The sequence below is a fragment of the Ranitomeya variabilis genome, chromosome 3 (genome assembly GCF_051348905.1).
Source record: "Ranitomeya variabilis isolate aRanVar5 chromosome 3, aRanVar5.hap1, whole genome shotgun sequence".
Taxonomy (NCBI): domain Eukaryota; kingdom Metazoa; phylum Chordata; class Amphibia; order Anura; family Dendrobatidae; genus Ranitomeya; species Ranitomeya variabilis.
In genome coordinates, this window is record NC_135234.1 from 669,457,679 (window position 1) to 669,480,325 (window position 22,647).

The window sequence follows — 22,647 nt, forward strand, 5'->3', positions numbered from 1 at the left end:
CAATGTGACATGGCACCCTCAAACCATTCCAGAAAAATCTAAACTCCAATATGTCATTTCTTCCTTTCTGAGCTTTGCACTGTGCGACGAAAATAGTTTTAGACTACAAACGGAGTGTCAGTGTACTCAGGGGAAATTGAATAACACATTTTGGTGTGTATTTTCGCCTGCTATCCTTGTCAAAATGAGAAAAATTGCGGCTGAACATTTTTTGTGAGAAAAATAAATTTCATTTTTGCATATCAACGTTGTAAAATTCTGTAAAGCATCTGTTACATTCCTTGAGGGGTCTAGTTTGCAAAATGGGGTCACTTGTGGGGGTTTCCACTGTTTGGGCACTTCAGGAGCTCCCTAAACAAGACGTGGCATCTGCTTTTGATTCCAGCAAATTTTACATTAAAAAGTCAAATGGCACTCCTTCCCTTCCAAGCCCTGCCATACACCCAAACAGTAGTTTTCCTCCACATATTGAGTTTCAGCGTACTCAGGAGCAATTGCACAACAAATTGTAAGGTGAATTTTCTCCAATTATTCTTGTGAAAATGCAAAATTTGGGGATAAACGAATATTTTTCTTGGAACAATATGATTTTTTATTTTCACAGCTCTGCGTTATAAACTTCTGTGAAGCACCTGGGGGTTGAAGGTGTTAACACATTAAGATATACAGTATTCCTTGAGGGGTCTAGTTTCCAAAATGGGGTCACTTGTGGGGGGGGGGTTTCTACTGTTTAGGCACATTAGGGCCCAAACGTAACATGGCATCCGCTAATGATTCCTGCAAATTTTCCGTTCAAAAAAATCAAATGATACTCCTTCCCTTCAGAACCCTACCATGTGCCCAAACAATAGTTTTCTCCCACATATGGGGTATTGGTGATGTGTAGACACAGCATTTTATCTTAATTAACCAGACATCTATTTTCAGCAAGCCAGGAATAGCCTGTTATCTATATGTTGACTTTTGAATTTGTGTTTCTTTCTGGTTGGTCAAGAAACCAGACTTTTGCTTGTGTAAGCCTTTAATATTGACTTGTAAGTAGACAATTTGTTGTAATATACTGTGCTCTTATTTTATCCTGCATGACTAGTGATAAAGGGTCATGGAACAGTGATGTTTGCTAATATGTTGATTACACATTGTCCAGGTCAGCTAATTTGTTGACTTTAAACTAGAGAAGGAAAAACTATACAAATAGATTAAATAATCAAATAATGCGACAAAGTCTCATCACCATTCTCCCCCTTTACCTGTGAATACTGAAAAAAGGACACTTGTTAACTCTAAAAATAGGTTATATGCCTCTGTATGATGAGACAGAGATTCAGCCAAGACATCCAAAAATCCAAAGGACCAGAGACTCTTTATAGGACAGCTGTCAAGACATCATGGCTCCATCACGAGGGACACAGATTTGTCATTCTACAGGATGCCAGCTTAGGTGACCATGGCTCCGGCTGGAAGAATACAGATCTGCTCCATTGAGCATTGCTGAACCATGAATATGTTTATGAAAGCCAGGTTGTGACCCTCCAGTCATCTGGCCTTGTACCTCAATGGATGTCATCTTCTTAAGTTTGTCGTTACCTTCTCTCTGTGTGTGTGCCACAGGTGGGGTAGTCAGCAATGAAAGCTGAAGCCAGATTGTGACCCTTCGGTCAACTGGCCTTGTACCTGATTTGACTGTCATCTTCCTAAGCTAGTCGTTACCTCCTCACTGTGCATGCCACAGTTGAGTAAGTCGGTCCTGGAAGCTCGGAAGTAACAGCTGCTCTTGGTGAGTCAGCGTAAGGGTGAGATGCTGTAATGTGCACCATCTTGGGTATTTTGCTTGGACTGTTCTACATGTTATCTGACTGTTTTGTGCTTCAAGAAAGCATTGCCACACTGTTTTACCCGTACCATGTGTTGTCTGTAGCATTACGATCACGTTAGAAAGAGAGCAGGTGTTCAGTGGGATGATCCCTGGTCTATGAGGTTTCAGCTAGTGGACAAGGGCGCCTGCTGAACCCTCCGAGTTATGTGTGCGGGCTGAGTGTTACTCTGATGGGCATTGAGAATCTGGAATTCAGCCACTGCCCTCTGCTGCTCACTAAGACTTGTCAACATATGAAAGGTCGAATTCCCCCATGTGGGCAGGTCACAAAAAGGTCGGTGATGAGGCAAATTAAAGCGCTGCTGCTTTGAAGCCAGAAAGGTGAAAGCCTGAGATAACTTTCAGAAATGGGTGCTGACATGGCGTACCTTGGCAAGTAGGTCAGGCAAGTCGGTATGTTTTTAAAAACCGCTGTACAACCAAGTTCAGCAGCAACATGCTGCCACTTTGCCAAGGCAGTGCTGCAGAGCTGCCACTTGGGAGTGATGGGGAGGCTAGTTAAGCTGAGGATGAGAGACAGGAACTGAAATATGAGGAGACTGAAACCTTGTTGGAAGTTGGGCCTGCTATTCTTGGTGTGGGTAAGACGAGTGATTTTCCAGACTCCACCAGGTTCACCCAGTGTGAGGTTTGGGAAACGTAGCATCCCAGTCCACAAGAGCTTGTCTACATGTCTGTGGTTAGGTGGACCTTCCCTGTGATTGCATTGGCAGAGCATGGCTGATATTGTGTAACACGTGCTTATGTAACACTGAGATGGTACACCAGGAAAAAAAGTGGCAGCTTGGGATCGAGTACTGTGGGGCTGCCACCGCCAAGAGGTTGCCTAAAGACTCAGTTCCCACAAGCAGAAATGGCAACATTTGCAGGGCTAGCAATCTGGCAATGTGGATGTTTGGCATTTGGGCCTGTGGGTGCATATTTCTGCTTCCTGTGAAATGTATGGGGCATGGACAACTGAACGCTGTGCTGGGAAAATGACCTGGACCTACTGTGGTGCTTGGCTGCCATGTGCTTCTGCATGCTGATGGTGCTCTGGTTAGCAATGTTCTTGCCCCTTTTCAGCTTGGTATGGCAGATGCTGCAAATTACAGTTGTTTTTTCTGAAGGACTTTCAGAAAAAAAACTTCCATACCGGGGAACAATGCACCCTTGGCCTGTTATCTAGCTGAGTGAGGGGCTCTGTCGAACAGTTGTATATAATTTATACAATGTGATTTTCTGGATTTTATTTTTGATAATCTATCTCTCAATGTTAAAATTAACCTACCCTTAAAATTATAGACTGTTCATGTCTTTATCAGTGGCCAAACTTACCAATTCAGCAAGGGATCAAATACTTATTTCTCCCACTGTATGTCATTTGTTGCGCTTAGGTAGTGCTCTCTTGTGTTTTTCCCCTTTTTCTCAGCCTCCTGCAAAATTTTCTTGCACCATATTGCGCTATATAAATAAAAATTATTATTATTATTATTGATAGATACAAGGAATTTGTACATTACACCTCTGTGAGTTTACTTGTGAAAAATAAAGCCAGGTTTTTTAATTTAATAAGCATTTTATTAAATTAAAAAACCTGGCTTTATTTTTCACAAGTAAACTCACAGAGGTGTAATGTACAAATTCCTTGTATCTATCAATAATAATAATAATAATTTTTATTTATATAGCGCCAACATATTCCGCAGCGCTTTACAACTTATAGAGGGGTATATAAATAAGCGGAGCTCCTGGATAGGGCTGTAACCCTGATGAAGAAGGGCGCTTTCCCTTCGAAACGCGTCGGTCAGCTTTTTTGGTCCTAGTGAGGCTCCGTTGGTCAGTGACGTCACACGCTGCTTGTCAGCGGCGGCCATTTTTTTCTTTCAGTACAACCAGGGACGTCTTCGGCCGGGACGTTCCCTGGCTCTGCACTGAACAATTACACCTGGCATCTATCCAGGCGGCACGAACAGCCGTGCACCTATTCTCAAGGTGCCACCCACAGGTTATCCTACCTATACACCTACCGCGTGCAGCGGTGAGGCGCCGCACACCATTTCCGGTATCCACTACGAACAGCGAGGTGAAAGCCTGGTAATACAGCCATCATCCCATAACTACATCTCCATATGGTAAGAACCAGTATCTCTTGTAGTTATTGTAGCACACAAATGTCATTAATCTATTAGTATACGGACATTTTTGGTTACTCTTGCGGGAGTGTATATACATACCGGTGCACATGCATTTTTTGTGAGTGAGCAAGCAGCTTGACAGTATGAGTAGTTTTCTATTCGGCTTGTGATAAAATACAGTGGATAGTTTTGTTCTTTGTTGTACATTTTCTTAGTCTGGCTACACTTTTACATTTAGGGGTAGTTCTCCCCTTTCCCCCCCCCCCCCCCTCCCTCCTGATCTGTTCCCAAGCGCGGTATCAGTTGTTATATGTTATAGAGGGGACTTGTACAGACAATAGACATTACAGCATAACAGAAGTCACAGTTCAAAACAGATACCAGGAGGAATGAGGGCCCTGCTCGCAAGCTTATGTGTAGGTAATTTTTTTTAGCTATCAGCTTTCTTACATACGGCTACAGCAGACTCAGGAAAATTACTGGTAAATAGTGAAGTTTGCGTATATCAGCAAGCTTTGTGCCAGTTGCAAAACTGCTAGATAAATATAGCTCTGGCAAAAATTAAGAGACCATTGCAAAATTTTCAGTTTGTCTTATTTTTCTCTTTTTGAGTAAAATGTAAATTGTTCTTTTATTCTATAAACTATTGACAACTTGTCTCCGAAGTTCCAAGCAATAAATTTTGTATTTATTTTCTGAAAATGAGAAATGGTCAAAATAACAAAAAAAATGCATTGCGAGCAGACCTCAAATAATGCAAAAAAAAAAAAAGTAGTTAATAATCATTTAGAAACAACAATACTAATCTTTTAACTCAGGAAGAGTTCAGAAGTCAATATTTTGTGGAATAACCTTGATTTTTAATCACAGCTTTCATGCGACTTGGCATGCTTTCCACCAGTCTTTCACACTGCTTTTGGGTGACCTTATGCCACTCTTGGTACAAAAATTTAAGCAGTTCTTTGTTTCATGGCTTGTGACTATCCATCTTCCTCTTTATTACATTCCAGAGGTTTTCAATGGGCTTCAGGTCTGGAGATTGGGCTGGCCTTGACAGGGATTTGATGTGGTGGTCCTTCATCCACACCTTGATTGACCTAGCTGTGTGGCATGGCACATTGTCCTGCTGGAAAAAAACAGTCCTCGGAGTTGGGGAACATTGCAAAGCATACCACATCATCTGTAAAACACGGTGGAGGCAGTGTGATGGCTTGGGCATGCATGGCTGCCAGTGGCACTGGGTCACTAGTGTTTATTGATGATGTGACACAGGACAGAAGCAGCCGAATGAATTCTGAGGTATTCAGAGACATACTGTGTGCTCAGATCCAGCCAAATGCAGCCAAACTGATTGGTCGTCGTTTCATACTACAGATGGACAATGACCCAAAACATAAAGCCAAAGCAACCCAGGAGTTTATTAAAGCAAAGAAGTGGAATATTCTTTAATGGCCAGGTCAGTCACCTAATCTCAACCCAATTGAGCATGTATTTCACTTGTTAAAGACTAAATTTCAATGGCTGCACTCAACTGTACTAAAGCGAGGAAATGTGCGATACATGAAATGTGAATAGCATAATGGCTTGTGAAATCTATGAAAAAAACACATGAGATGCTTATCACAAGATTTGGCAAAAAAATGTGAGCCCATCCACCAAACGTCAAGGTAATCTCAAAACGGATGGGTACCTGACCTGTCTGCCTAGTGTGAACACTTACCTCTGGCTAATAACATGGTAAAGCCTGCATTTATAGGAAGGTCGGAACCAACTGTGTTTGGATGTAATTAAAATCAAAGCATGGTGAAGGGCGGGGGCGTTCAAGTCAGAAAAAATAGTATATAGTAAATATAGGTAAACCGACTGAACAGCAATCTAGTCTGAACTGGTGCATAACCAAAAAAGACTTACATAGCAAATAGATCAATGGCTGCACTCAACTGTACTAAAGCAAGGAAATGTGCGATACATGAAATGTGAATAGCATAATGGCTTGTGATATCTATGAAAAAACACATGAGATGCTTAGCACAAGATTTGGCCAAAAAATGTGAGCCCATCCACCAAACGTCAAGGTAATCTCAGATTGGATTGGTAAACTTCAGACAGAAAAGACCACAAACAAACAGCAACTCAAAACCACCGCAGTGAAGGCCTGGCAGAGCATCAAAAAGGAGGAAACACAGCGTCTGGTGATGTCCATGAGTTTGTGACTTCAGGCAGTCATTGCCAACAAAGGGTTTTCAACCAAGTACTAGAAATGAACATTTTATTTAAAATTATTGAATCTGTCCAATTACTTTTGGTCCCTTTAAAACAGGGTGGCACATGTTAAGGAGCTGAAACTCCTAAACCCTTCATCCAATTTTAATGTGGATACCCTCAAATGAAAGCTGAAAGTCTGAACTTCAACTGCATCTGAATTGTTTTGTTTAAAATTCATTGTGGTAATGTCTATAACCAAAATTAGAAAAATGTTGTCTCTGTCCAAGTAAATATGGACCTAACTGTATGGTTAGCAGGGCAAACGTCAAAAGTACACCTACAAGAATGCTATTGACATTGATGCACTGCTGCTTCAGGGAACAGTTGTTCCCTTTTCATTGCTCTTCATTGTGACATGTGTAAGTGCATACAGTGAGAGTGTAGAAGCTATGTAGCTTAAAGGGAACATCAAGGCAAAACGAGAGTCCTTAAATAAAAAGGTCAACATTTTTAAGCCTAGTCTCCATGACCATCAGCTTACAGCTCTATAACATGGATGCTAGTAGCATTACAAGGGTAAATAAAAATATCTGTTCTCCCCCTCAAAAAAATCCCCAATGCAAATATACACAGTATATTAAAGATATCTTCTGGTACGGCCCGCAGCTACTTTGCCCGTTTTTTTTGCCGCGGGATCTTTAAGGGTATGTTCAACCCTTAAAGATCTGCAGCGTCCAACCCACAGCGGCCAGGTGTTACCACTATGCGTGCATGGACACCTTCGGCTTACCTACGGAGATGGACGTGCGGCACATCTTTCCAGACTGCAGCATGTCAATTTATGTAGCTGAAACACTCGGTCTCCGTTGTGTAAATTACCCATACACTTTCATTAGATGCGGTAAAACCGCATTATCTTCCTAGTCACATGTGTATTAAGTGCTTATTATGCATGTGTACTAATTTAAATAATGGTGTACCTTGTTTTAGCCGAAAGTACACGTATGCACTGCAGTTCTCGCAATCAGCTGATCGCAAGAACTGCAGTGCATGTCACCGTCAGGGACTGAGCTATCTCCAGTCATCAACTTCAAGCTCAGCTGTGTTCTGGCATAATGCCACCGTTCAGCCAAAGGCATCCAGATGTAGCAGAGCTGAACTCGTCATGGGACAGTATGTATATCTTCTCGTTGGTCTTCCCCCACCTACATTGACATATTCTAACTAAAGGATAGGACCATCCCGTTTGGGGTACACTTTATCCTGATGGAATGGCTTTTATAATTTTTTTGATCAAAAACTGTTTACTAAGTATCCTATGTTCGTTATATGTATTATTACTACTTACTTGCCTAATGCAGGGTACATGCTAATTTTTTCTATCTTACGTTATTTCTATTAAATGGCCACAGTGTAAACATTCTCTTTTACATTGCATGTATGCCAACTTGTGCTCAAACTCATGTCTTTGGTTTTAATTTACAAGGGGGCAGTATCAAATATGTGTGCATCTTCACAAGATTCTTTTAGTTCTGTACATTCTGAGAGCATACATTTGTGTTGGGAATTCATGGCTCTTTACAAGTTGTTAAGAATTAAGACATATACGGAGCAGCCTATCAGTAAACAGAAAATATTTTTGTTACTAGAAGACCATCATGCTGTCTCATGCAGCTACCACAAATGTCCATCACAAATGGAAACATTTGGATCTTTCAATAGGGTCATATATGCATTTGCATTGGTAAAACTAGAGAACAGGTGTTGGGAGGCATAGGCACAGCTTCAGTTGTCCATTTTGGCTTGTGGTATATGGAAAAAACCTGAAATGACTGAACATCTGCATCTCAATATTGATACCCTACATTAGCTAGCATTCAAGCTTTCATAGTGATGACAGCATTGTATATATCTGTAAAATTCTTTTATAACTCAAAAAAATAATAATTTCCTGAATGTGGGTCTCCTAGAGACAAGGAATCCTTGAGGAGTATAAAGAAGCAGCTTTGAGAATTGCAATGTCTGATAAGCTTCACAGACAATAATTATTCTTTCCTCCGGGAACCATATATGTTTTAAGCATTTTCATCAACACTAGACAATTCTACAGATCATTGCTCCTTTAAACAAATGTTGGCATTCTGCTGCAGACAGCAGCCCGGAACAGCACTGTTTATCCAGCATGTCTTGTGTATAAACCCAGCTACATCTGTTCGGGCTCTGTGTCTGTGGGTCTCTTTGGCCCTGTCCAAACTGACATCTGTTAGGCTGCATTAACAGAGCTGAAACATTCCTTGAAAGCTTTGACCACCTGCAAGCTAAGGCTCCCTATGACCATTATTTAGAACATCTCTTCTATATTATTGGGCCACCATGCCTCAAAAATCAATGCTAGAAGTCCCATCACTATTAAAGTCAAGAAATATATAAAAGCAAATATTTTTACTTAAGATACCTTGCATAAATTAAGTATGAACAATTCGGCTTAATAATTCGAATGTACTTTAGTTTATGCTGAGTACAGACGGATCAGCTGGTAATACGTGCAATTCCTGAAGAAAAAGATGTAGCACAAAATAAAACTCAACCAAGGAACTATAGACTTACTTATAAAGAACAGAAGGTACACGGCATTCTTAGAACGTGTGATGAGGTGCCCAAGTTGGGTATCCTGCCCGTATCATACAGTATTAAACAAACTTGGCACTCAAAAAGCCACAGCGATGCGCTCTCACCCTCCACACGCTGATTCACACGTGTTCCTGCTTCCCCTCAGCATTCAGTTCTGATGAAGGTCCCCAGCAGGACCGAAAACGTTTAACATCTGTAAATGCACAATAAAAGGAACTTTTTTGTCCTCACAAAAATACTGCTTTTTGAGTGCCAAGTTTGATTAATGCTATAGACTTCCTTACGTTATATTCACGTATGACATGCATTCACAACAACCCCATACAAAATCTACTTTAATTTACCCTAAATATCCTCCCTATCGACAACACCACTTTTTATTATCTCAGCGCAATGAGTATTTTCCTTAAGGCTCTCCTCAAACAACATTTTAACCTATATATCAGAAGCACATTGACCAGACATATGCCAAAAGAGGGTTAGTAAAGATAACCTTCAACTTTTTTTAAAGGGAATATGTCAGGAGGGTTTTGCTATTTCATCTGAGAGCAACATAACATAGAAGATGAGAGCCTGATTCCAATGATGTGTCACTTGCTCAGCAGTTTCCTGTTGTTTCAATACAATCAGTGTTTTGTCAGCAGGAAATTGTCACTAGATCTCACATGCAGACCAGTCAGGCTGATCTGTGTAACCCTGCCCCTGCCATTGATTGGTAGCTTGCTGACAATTTACAGTGTACACCAGAAGCTGACAATTAGGGGTGTGGGTGTGGTTATATAGAGCTCAACATTCTGAGAACTGCTACATCTACTGCAGAGAAAGCAATCATTCCAAACAAACTGCACAAATCATCCAAGTAAGTGACACATAGCTGGAATCAGGCTCTTTGCCCCTACTTCATGCTACTGTCAGATTCCATAGCAAAAACCTGCTAACAGATTCCCTTCAAAGGAAAACCAACAGCTGTACTGTACAATGACTATATAGAGATAAAGCTGCTCATGCCTGGGGGCATTGAGCAAATATTTACACCAAACTTTGGGAGAAAAAGTAAATTCTTTGGGAATTTTCATAATAGTCCTGAAGTTTAAAGATTTTTCTGTATTTTCATGACTATGAAAATTGTACATTCACACTGAAGGCATCAAAACTATGAATTAACACATGTGGAATTATATACTTAACAAAAAAGTGTGAAACAACTGAAATTATGTCTTATATTCTAGGTTCTTCAAAGTAGCCACCTTTTGCTTTGATGACTGCTTTGCACACTCTTGGCATTCTCTTGATGAGTTTCAAGATGTAGTCACCGGGAATGGTCTTCCAACAATCTTGAAGGAGTTCCCAGAGATGCTTAGCACTTGTTGGCTCTTTTGCTTTCACTCTGCGGTCCAGCTCACCCCAAACCATCTCGATTGGGTTCAGGTCTGGTGACTGTGGAGGCCAGGTCATCTGGCGTAGCACCCCATCACTCTCCTTCTTGGTCAAATAGCCCTTACACAGCCTGGAGGTGTGTTTGGGGTCATTGTCCTCTTGAAAAATAAATGATGGTCCAAATAAACGCAAACCGGATGGAATAGCATGCCGCTGCAAGCTGATGTGGTAGCCATGCTGGTTCAGTATGCCTTCAATTTTGAATAAATCCCCAACAGTGTCACCAGCAAAGCACCCCCACACCATCACACCTCCTCCTCCATGCTTCACAGTGGGAACCAGGCATGTAGAGTCCATCTGTTCACCTTTTCTGCGTCGCACAAAGACACGGTGGTTGGAACCAAAGATCTCAAATTTGGACTCATCAGACCAAAGCACAGATTTCCACTGGTCTAATGTCCATTCCTTGTGTTCTTTAGCCCAAACAAGTCTCTTCTGCTTGTTGCCTGTCCTTAGCAGTGGTTTCCTAGCAGCTATTTTACCATGAAGGCCTGCTGCACAAAGTCTCCTCTTAACAGTTGTAGAGATGTGTCTGCTGCTAGAACTCTGTGTGGCATTGACCTGGTCTCTAATCTGAGCTGCTGTTAACCTGCGATTTCTGAGGCTGGTGAGTCGGATAAACTTATATGTATGTATATATGAATATATATATATATACTAGATGGTGGCCCGATTCTAATGCATCGGGTATTCTAGAATATGCATGTCCACGTAGTATATTGCCCAGTCACGTAGTATATTGCCCAGTCATGTAGTATTTTGCCCAGTCACGTAGTATATTGCACAGCAACGGAGTATACAGCTCAGAGCCACGTAGTATACAGACTTAAAATAAAAAATAAACATATACTCACCTTCCAAAGGCCCCTTGAAGTCCTGGCCCTGTGTGCGGTGCACGCGGCAGCTTCCGGTCCAAGGGTTAGTATGAGTGCAGGACCTGTGATGACGTCGCGGTCACATGACCGTGACGTCATGGCAGGTCCTTCTCGCATACCATCCTTGCCACCGGAACCTGCTGCTTGCATGGAGCGGTCACCGGAGCGTCGCGAGTAGCGGGAAATTCGGCGGATGGGGAGTATAGCAGGTTTTTTTCTTTTTATTATTTTTAACATGACATTTTTACTATTGATGCTGCATAGGCAGCATCAATAGTAAATACCGTATATACTCGAGTATAAGCCAACCCGAGTATAACCCGACCCCCCTAATTTTGCAACAAAAAACTGGGAAAACTTATTGACTCGAGTATAAGCCTAGGGTGGAAAATGCAGCAGCTACTGGTAAATAAAAAAAAAAAAATAGATACCAATAAAAGTAAAATTAATTGCGACATCAGTAGGTTAAGTGTTTTTGAATATCCATATTGAATCAGGAGCCCCATATAATGCTCCATGCAGTTTATTATGGCCCCATAGATGCCCCATATAATACTCCATGCAGTTCTTTATGGCCCCATAGATGCCCCATATAATGCTCCATGCAGTTATGGCCCCATAGATGCTCCATATAATGCTCCATGCAGTTATGGCCCCATAGATGCTCCATATAATGCTCCATGCAGTTATGCCCCATAGATGCCCCATATTATGCTCCATGCAGTTATGGCCCCATAGATGCTCCATATAATGCTCCATGCAGTTATGGCCCCATATATGCCCCATATAATGCTCCATGCAGTTATGGCCCCATAGATGCTCGATATAATGCTCCATGCAGTTATGGCCCCATAGATGCCCCATATAATGTCCCATATAATGCTCCATGCAGTTATGGCTCCATAGATGCCCCATATAATGCTCCATGCAGTTATGGCCCCATAGATGCTCCATATAATGCTCCAGGCAGCTATGGCCCCATAGATGTCCCATATAATGATCCATGCAGTTATGGCCCCATAGATGTCCCATATAATGCTCCATGCAGTTATGGCCCCATAGATGTTCCATATAATGCTCCATGCAGTTATGGTCCCATAGATGCTCCATATAATGCTCCAGGCAGTTATGGCCCCATAGATGTCCCATATAATGCTCCATGCAGTTATGGCCCCATAGATGCCCCATATAATGCTCCATGCAGTTCTTTATGGCCCCATAGATGCCCCATATAATGCTCCATGCAGTTATGGCCCCATAGATGCTCTATATAATGCTCCATGCAGTTATGGCCCCATAGATGCCCCATATAATGCTCCATGCAGTTATGGCCCCATAGATGCCCCATATAATGCTCCATGCAGTTCTTTATGGCCCCATAGATGCCCCATATAATGCTCCATGCAGTTATGGCCCCATAGATGCTCTATATAATGCTCCATGCAGTTATGGCCCCATAGATGCCCCATATAATGCTCCATGCAGTTATGGCCCCATAGATGCCCCATATAATGCTCCATGCAGTTCTTTATGGCCCCATAGATGCTCCATACAGCATTGTGCCACATGTAATGCTGCTGCTGCAATAATAAAAAAAAAAATCACATACTCACCTCTCGTCGCTGCTCCTCAGCATCCCGTCTCTCCGCACTGACTGTTCAGGCAGAGGGCGGCGCACACACTAATACGTCATCACTCCCTCTGACCTGCACAGACACTGCAAGAGGACGGGAAGACGGAGCGGCGCCCGGCAGATGGAACGCGGACAGGTGAGTATGAAATACTCACCTGCTCCTGGCGCTCCTGACGCTGTCCCTGCCTGTCCCATGGTACTGCAGCTTCTTCCTGTAATGAGTGGTCACTGGTACTGCTCATTACAGTAATGAATATGCGGCTCCACCCCTATGGGAGTAGAGTCCATATTCATTACTTTAATGAGCGGTACCACGTGACCGCTGAATAGAGGAAGAGCTGCAGTTGTGTTGTGCAGAAGTCTGGTGGATACACAGCAGATAGTCCTACTGAATAGTCTGTTAGAATTTGTATTATGGCAAGAAAAAAGCAGCTAAGTAAAGAAAAACAAGTGGCCATCATTACTTTAAGAAATGAAGGTCAGTCAGTCCGAAAAATTGGGAAAACTTTGACAGTGTCCTCAAGTGCAGTGGCAAAAACCATCAAGCACTACAAAGAAACTGTCTCACATGAGGACCACCCCAGGAAAGGAAGACCAAGAGTCAACTCTGCTTCACCAGACTTCTGCACAACACAACTGATGGTCCCAACACCATTTATAAGGCCAGAAATCTGAATTATTAAACCTGACAGGGCACACCTGTGAAGTGAAAACCATTCCCGGAGACCACCTCTTGAAGCTTATCAAGAGAATGCCAAGCGTGTGCAAAGCAGTCATCAAAGCAAAAGGTGGCTACTTTTAAGAACCTAGAATATAAGACATAATTTCAGTTGTTTCACGCTTTTTTGTTAAGTATATAATTCGACATGTGTTAATTCATAGTTTTGATGCCTTCAGTGTGAATGTACAATTTTCTCAGTCATGAAAATACAGAAAAATCTTTAAATGAGGTGTGTCCAAACTTTTGGTCTGTACTGTATATACAGTATATATATATATATATATATATATATATATATATATATATATATATATATCTGTGTGTGTGCAGTGACCTTATGTATAGGTATTGTGTGACTAGGAACATCTGTCCTGAAGGCTGCAGGTTCGCACCCAGGTGTTAATATGTATTTTCCAGGGACAAGTAGAATTCTGTCTCCAATCTCACCAGGGGGTCCTGCTGGAAGCCAAGAATAAAAGTGACATTTGACACCTCCTATTTCTTGGAAGAGAGATGTTAATTACAGCCTGATAGCATCTCTGTGAGAGCTGTTACACAAAGGATCTCAAGAGAAAATAATATATTCATTGGGGCGCTTGGCCGTGGTCCAATCAAAAACCAAGCAATTATGATATTAACCTGAGGGGCTGGTCTAGAAACCTGACCTCCCGAACAAAGCTATAAATTAGACCTGTATACAGAGAAATGTGTTCACATAATGGGGGCAGCCGAGCTGGTGTGATCCAATCTACATTCATCCTACCCTCAGGGAGCAGAAAGCAGACTACCAAGTTAGATGATTTCTGTAAGTTTTCTCCTGTTATTTTATACTGTTTTGCATAAGTTGTATGTCTTTTTATTATCATATTATTATAACTTTTTCTTACTGTAAGCATTGAACCTTTTTGTATTAAAGTATAAAACTTTAACAAGTTGAACCTTGAATGTTCTTAAAGAATCCATAGCCTAAGGTGTGTGAGCCTTATGAGTGGTAGACATTATTAGTATTAATATTTCCAGGACTCATCGCCCGTGTGTTCGATGAGTGGTGGCAGCGTGTATGAGCGGGTGTGTGGCCTGGGTCGGTGTGTGATTTATGCTCCCATTATAGCATAGGACAGAGGTTGAATGCTGGACTGAGAGAGGGGAGATAGATTAACCCTTTTAGGCACAACCCAAGTCACGTGCTGAGAGCGGGCACGTGACAAATTAGTTACACCATGGAGTAGGGATCCGTGACAGGTAGTTTTAGAGAAGTTCTCTTTTCTTGAAGTATTTTGAACAGTTTTTGAAGTGTTTTAGAAGATTTTTTTTCTTAAAGCTTTCGCACCATTTGATTGAATTGTGCCTAGTTTGCAGCAGATTCCATTAGTAACCACTTGAAATATTGTGGCATTCACTCCCTTATTTTCCATCAGGTGTTTGAAATCTTAAGCTGGGACATGTGCCTAAAGCACTGAACATACATAAAAACATTTCTAAGCAATTTTTTTGGCATTTTTTGGACTAAGCCTGCTCTAAAAACCTCAGTGTGCTCATAACCTATGGGTGTGTTCACATTGAGATTTTTGCTGAGTTTATGGAGCAGAAACTTTCCAACTCTCCAATCAAAACTTCAAACACTCAACAAACAAACTCAGTGTGAACACACCATTAGAATCCATACATCATCTGGACTTCCTCAATGAGAATCATAATAATACCCTCTCAGAGCTATTTGAGAGGTGTAAATTGATTATGGTATTCCATTTGTAATATTGGTTTATTCATCTGTGGGATAGCCACTAATGGGCCCATGACAGGCTTGGGTTGCTACCCCTAAATCAACAATCGCTACAACCATAACTACTGTTTTGGAGTCAAAGTAATAAAAGATTTTGAAGACTCTTTATAATACTTCTCTATCCTTAACTTTTCTCTGGCTAGCACCCCTATGGGGTAACATTTAATTACTCACAGGGTTTGAATCCCCTCTGACGTTCTACACATGGATTGTAGAAGGTGTCACTAGTTCTCAACACAAATTTAACGTAGATGGCGTTATTCCTTTTCCTTTTTCCCACTCTTCAGGATAATTTCCATCTCCTTTCCAAAGAAGTGTTCTGATTCCTACAGCTTAAGCATTTTATAACCTCTCTGTTAAAGAGTACAATCGCGCCATACTCTCTTACCCCATTTAGATAATGAGGTCGCATAAACCCCCATTCATCAGGCTCAATCTTACTCCTCTATACCCACCTAAATCACACTATCCATAGACATCACCTTACCTATACTTCCCGCTGGGAATCCAATATTGGCTGCAGGAGACAAAGCCGTACTATATATTAGCATTTCAGAAACAAATATACGTGGCTGTGCTTGTACAGTCAGTGGCTGATACATCTTGCTCACAGTTTGGCAGCATGTATCAGCTGACAGTTTCCCTTTAAATAGGACTTTTTTTTATCTCTTAGGAACACTTACCTTTCACCTCACCCCTTTCCCTCCCCTTCCTTTAGTTCTCCCTTTAAAGTCCTTCTGCATTTTTTGTCATTTTGTAATGCTACACCATTATTTGTTATAAAACTTTAAATAATAAGTAACAGTTAAAAAAGAAAGTTTCCCAACAAACAGGTTTCCTTATCCAAGACAACGGCAATCTCATGTATTTAATAGCGGCTGATAAATCCTCGAGCCTTCTGACTCACGCTTTAATATTCAGTATGATATTATTATTATTATTATTATTTATTGTTATAGCGCCATTTATTCCATGGCGCTTTACAAGTGAGGAGGGGTATACATAATAAAAACAAGTACAATAGTCTTGAACAATACAAGTCATAACTGGTACAGGAGGAGTGAGGACCCTGCCCGCGAGGGCTCACAATCTACAAGGATGGAACAATGTATCAACAGCCAGAAAACAGTTCACCATAACAAAATGTAACATGTCTCACCGGGATTACCTATTATGTACAACAGCCTGCAATGTCCTAGGCAACAGGTCACGGTAAAGTACCAAGGTGTCCTTAATTGGAAGCCTGGTAGGAATGCGTCCAAAGAAACTTGTTTATGCAGATACCAATCACTGTGATTAAGTACAGACTATCATGTTAGTTCTATTTGACAGCAATGCCTTGATCAATGAAGGATAACCTAATAATGTTTGTAATACCCGAGGACAGTCCAACGATATCTGAGTCATATAAATCAGGCAGATATAGCCAAGTCCTTAACCATTTAAGGGGTTTTTCTGTTTTATGCAAGTCATGACACATCACTGTATAATCACAGGGTACACAGCTTGTAAATCTTCATAACCACTATGATTTATGTTTACTGTCAGTAAATTGCACATTTTTTTTCCACCAAGTGGCATAAAGCACCACTTCACCTTGTATCACTGCCGAAGCTCCCGTTGATTTGCCGGATCCCTCCAGTGTTGATGGAGTGAATTTTCAAGGGTGTCAGATTCCCTTTAGTAGTATCTCTATATATAATTGTCTAAGGGTTTTTCCGTCTGTCTGTCTGTCTGTCCTGGAAATCCCGCGTCTGGCGGCCTCGACCAATCAGCGACGGGCACAGCATGGCGACGATGATGTCATAATGGAAATCCCGCGTCTCTGATTGGTCGAGGCCCCCAGGCCTCGACCAATCAGCGACGGGCACAGTATCGACGTAGATGTCATAATGGTTGCCATGGCGACGATGATGTCATAAAGGTTGCCTCGACCAATCAGCGACGGGCACAGTCTGCCGCGAATTCTGGAATCATCATTGTCCAAATACTACGGGGACATGCATATTCTAGAATACCCGATGCGTTAGAATCGGGCCACAATCTAGTCTATATATAATTGTCTAAGGGTTTTTCTGTCTGTCCTGGAAATCCCGCGTCTCTGATTGGTCGAGGCCGCCTGGGCCTCGACCAATCAGCGACGGGCACAGTATCGACGTAGATGTCATAATGGTTGCCATTGCGACGATGATGTCATAAAGGTTGCCTCGACCAATCAGCGACGGGCACAGTCTGCCGCGAATTCTGGAATCATCATTGTCCATATACTACGGGGACATGCATATTCTAGAATACCCGATGCGTTAGAATCGGGCCACAATCTAGTTCTTTTTATACACATTGATAGCATATTCTTAGGAATGGCCTTCTCTATTGAAGTCTGTATAAACTTGGTTTATAGTTAAACTTGTATTGCAGATAGGTGCAGGAGCTGCTTTTTATTTAATAGACTATTCTGCACTAGCACATTGGCTAAAATAGGTCCGTTTGCTGTCGATATACTCTTGCACTCGGAAGCCCCATATAATGAAAACATAGTGACCTAAAAGATCCTTAAGAGCTGACCAAACTGAGCTGACGTAAAGGTTTCCCCATTTACTAATTTACTGATACTGTAAAACTGGGCAAATGGTAACCCACAGATCGCTGGAGGTTTGATCTCTGGGTCCATGATGAGGGTTCTGAAATGCTGTTAGAATGGAGTTGTTGCTGCCGGTTCAACCACGATGAATCCTCATCACAGTCGGAGGCAGATGAGTTTCCCCTGTGTCTCCTTCGTGGTGATGAGGATGAGATGGTAACCAATAAGACCAGGACTTCTCAATTGTAGGTTTTTGGGGGTAATTTGAGGACTGTACAATGGGCATTTGACAATGTGACTGTAATAAATGGGGTCTTTCAAGAGCCAGGGGCAGACACTAGATTTCTTATTTGGCTTTAAATGAGGAGCTGCTATATCAGGTCACTAAAATGAGAGAGGAAGTGATAGAACACTTGTTAGTACCAGGTTCCTATAGACGTAAGGTATTAGACCTGGCCCATTCAAATGTCTTGGGTGGGCATCTGGGAGTAGACAAAACTCAAGAGCGGGTGTTCCAGAGGTTCTACTGGCCTGGATGTCACAGAGATTGTAAAGTACGGCTGGTCCTGACCCACCCATCAGCTAACTGTTCCCGTATCCCACTTCTGGAGTCCCCTAGTGCCATTGCCTATGATAGATGTCCCATTTAACCAGATTGCTATGGACCTTGCCCTTAGTTAAGTCCACCAGTGGGCACCAATATATCCTGGTGGTGATGGAGTTTGCAACCTGGTACCTGGAGGTGGTACCACTGAGAAACTCCTCTGCCAGGAGTATAGCCCAAGGGCTAGTCCATATTTCCTCCCGGACAGGCGTGCCAAAGTAGATCCTGACAGACCAAGGAACTCCTTTTATGTCCAAGATGAAGGAGTTGTGTAAGGCTCTCCAGATTACACAACTGAGGACGTCAGTGTACAAGCCACAGATGGACTGCCTGGTGGAGAGGTTCAACAAGATCCTAAAGTCAGAAGGCTTCAGAAGGTCATGGAGAAGGATAGCCGAAACTTGGACTGGGATTGCATACTCCTGTACTTGTTATTCTCTATAAGGGAAGTTTCACAGGCCTCTTTGGGGTTTTCACCATTCAAGCTGCTATACAGACAGCACCCTCGGGGCTTCTGGATATTACAAAGGAGACCTGGGAAGCAGAGGTTACTCCCCACCGAAGCATCATTGAGCATGTGGTCTTTAAAGCACAAGAGGCCTAGGCAAGGGTCTGCAATAGGGCAGCAAGGCTTAGACAGTTTAGCCCTGAAGACTGGGTGTTGGTGTTGGTACCCACAGTCGAAAGTAAATTTCTGGCCGAGTGGCAGGGGCTATTATTATTATTATTATTATTTATTTATTTATATAGCACCATTAATTCCATGGTGCTGTACATGAGAAGGGGTTACATCAAAATACAAATATATCTTACAGTAAACAAAACTAACAATGACAGACTGGTACAAAGTGAAGAGGACCCTGCCCTTGCGGGCTTACATTCTACAGGATTATGGGGAAGGAGACAGTAGGTCGAGGGTTGCAGTAGCTCCAATGGTGTTGAGGTGGCCGTGTGGTCTTTGCAGGCTGTAAGCTTCTTTGAAGAGGTGGGTTTTCAGGTTTCTTTTGAAGGATCCAAAAGTAGTGGATAACCGGATGTGTTGGGGCACTGAATTCCAGAGGATGGGTGATATTCGGGAGAAGTCTTGGAGGCGATTGGGTGAGGAGCGAATAAGCGTGGAGGAGAGGAGGAGGTCTTGGGAGGACCAGAGATTAGTGTGGAAATATATGGAGGAAAAAGGTTATGGATGGCTTTGTAGGTCAGTGTTAGTAATTTAAACTGGATACGCTGGGAAATTGGGATCCAGTGAAGGGATTTGCAAAGAGGGGAAGCAGGAGTGTAGCGAGGAGAGATTAATTAGTCGGGCAGCACAGTTAAGGGAGGGGTGCGAGAGTGTTAGAAGGTAGGCCACAGAGGAGTATGTTGCAGTAGTCGAGGCGGGAGATGATTAGGGCATGCACGAGCATTTTGGTAGAGTGTGAGTTGAAGAAAGGACGGACTCTGGAAATATTTTTGAGCTGGAGGCGACAGGAGGTGGCGAGAGCTTCGATGTGCGGTTTGAAGGACAGGGCAGAGTCAAGGGTTACTCCGAGGTGGCGGATTTTGGGGACAGGGGAAAGTGTGATTTCATTTATTTTGATAGATCAGGTAGGGAAGATATGCGTGATGGAGGAAAGATAATGAGTTCAGATTTGTCCACATTGAGCTTGAGGAAGCGAGAGGAGAAGAAGGAGGATATGGCTGATAGACACTCTGGGATTCTGGAGAGCAGAGAGGTGACATCTGGGCCAGAGAGGTAGATCTGAGTGTCATCGGCATATAGATGGTACTGGAAGCCATGGGACCTTATGAGTTGTCACAGGCTGAGTGTATAGCTTGAGAAGAGTAAGGGTCCTAGGACAGAGCCTTGGGGGACTCCAACAGAGAGGGGCCGAGATGAAGAGGTAGTATGGGAGTAGGAAAAGCTAAATGTGCGGTTGGCACATATATATAAGGTAGTTGAAAAATTGAGTGACGTAAACTACAAGGTTTACCAGCCAGGGAGAAAAAAGTCATGCCAAGTGTACCACATCAACCTGCTTAAACTGTGGCATGACAGGGAATCAATGGAAGCTACATGTTTGAGGTCCAGTCCTGAAGCCAAGGTCAATGATGTCACAGTGGCAGAAACGACAGTGCTGAAAACCGTTTCAGCGGAACCGAGACCTGTTTTCAGAGTTTCCAGGAAGTACGCGCATTGTTGAGCGTGAGGTCATGACGAAACCACATATGCGGGTGAACCAAAAGCCATATCGAATCCCCAAAGCCCCCAGCAAAGTGATTTTGAAGTAGGTGAAGAGAATGTTGAGCTTTCGCGTCATTGAAGATTCAAAGACCGGCTGATCCAGCCCCATTGTCCTTGTGCGGAAGCCGGATGGAGAGTGTCCTTTCTGTAATGACTACAGGAAGCTACATGAGGTGTTCAAATTCGTATACAATGCCCCATGTCAATTAACTCATTGAGAGGCTGGGGTCAGCCAGATACAGCACAACTCTGAACCGAACGAAAGGCTACTGGCAAATTATCCTGTCCCAAAGTGCGAAGAGGAAGACGGCCTTCTTTACACCTGATGGGTGCTTCCAGTATACCAGGATGCTGTTTGGGCTACAGGGCGCAGCAGCTACCTTCGCGAGGGTCATGGACCGGATCCTAGCCTCTCACATAAAGTACACCACAGCTTACCTGGACGACATTGTGTTATTCTGCCAGGATTGTAGAAGTCACCTGCAGAAGGTCCAGGCAGTACCTGGATGTGCTGAGGAAGTCAGGGTTTACCATAGCACACGTCTTTGGGTTTATCTGGAAATAAGAGGCAAAATACTTGTGCTACATTGTTGAAAGGGGTGAAATAAAGCTGCAAGTGAAAAAGATGGCGACAATCCAAAATTGCTTTATTGTTTTGCCCGAAGGGCCGTGTTTATTTTTACTTTTATGCCACATGTATATAATACACCAGTGGAAGATTTAAAGGGACAATGTTCTTGTGTCTACCTCCGTGTGCAGCCGAATAAGCAGATCTACCACAATAGTTACGAACAAAATACATCAGCACACTGCACTTAAAGCATGCATGAATTCTACTATTCCTATAGACATAAAAACATGAGGTGGTTTATTTACTGTGGTTATCAAAAAGTGTATAAGCCATCAACCAACCACAAGGTGACTCATGGATGGACACTAACTCTAGTGATTCACCTGTTGGGGAAGGGATAAGATCAGGCTTGGCTTTAACCCCTTTCTGACATCAGACATACTATCCCATCGAGGTGACCAGGGCCCATTTGACCATCGACGGGATAGTACGTCATAGTCGATCAGCCGCTCTCACGGGGGGCGCGCGGCCGATCGTGGCCCGGTGTCAGCTGATTATCACAGCTGACACCCGACACTATGTTATTTTTACGGCTCTACATTATAAACTTCTGTGAAGCACTTGGGGTTCAAAGTGCTCACCACACATCTAGATAAGTTCCGTAGGGGGTCTATTTTCAAAAATGGTGTCACTTGAGGGGGTTTCCACTGTTTAGGCACATCAGGGGCTCTCCAAACGCGACATGGCGTCCTATCTCAATTCCAGCTAATTTTGCATTGAAAAGTCAAACGGCGCTCCTTCCCTTCCGAGCTCTGCCATGCGCCCAAACAGTGGTTTACCCCCACATATGGGGTATCAGCGTACTTATGACAAATCATACAACAACTTTTGGGGTCCAATTTCTCCTGTTACCCTTGGTAAAATAAAACAAATTGGATCTGAAGTACATTTTTTGTGAAAAAAAAGTTAAATGTTCATTTTTATTAAAAAAACATTCCAAAAATTCCTGTGAAACACCTGAAGGGTTAATAGACTTCTTGAATGAGGTTTTGAGCACCTTGAGGGGTGCATTTTTTTTAGAATGGTAACACTTTTTGGTATATTCTATCATATAGACCCCTCAAAGTGACTTCAAATGTGATGTGGTCCCTAAAAAAAATGGTGTTGTAAAAATGAGAAATCGCTGGTCAAATTTTAACCCTTATAACTTCCTAACAAAAAAAATGTATGGTTCCAAAATTGTGCTGATGTAAGGTAGACATGTGGGAGATGTTACTTATTAAGTATTTTGTGTGACATATCTCTGTGATTTAAGGGCATGAAAATTCAAATTTGGAAAATTGCAAAATTTTCTAAATTTTCACCAAATTTCCATTTTTTTCACAAATA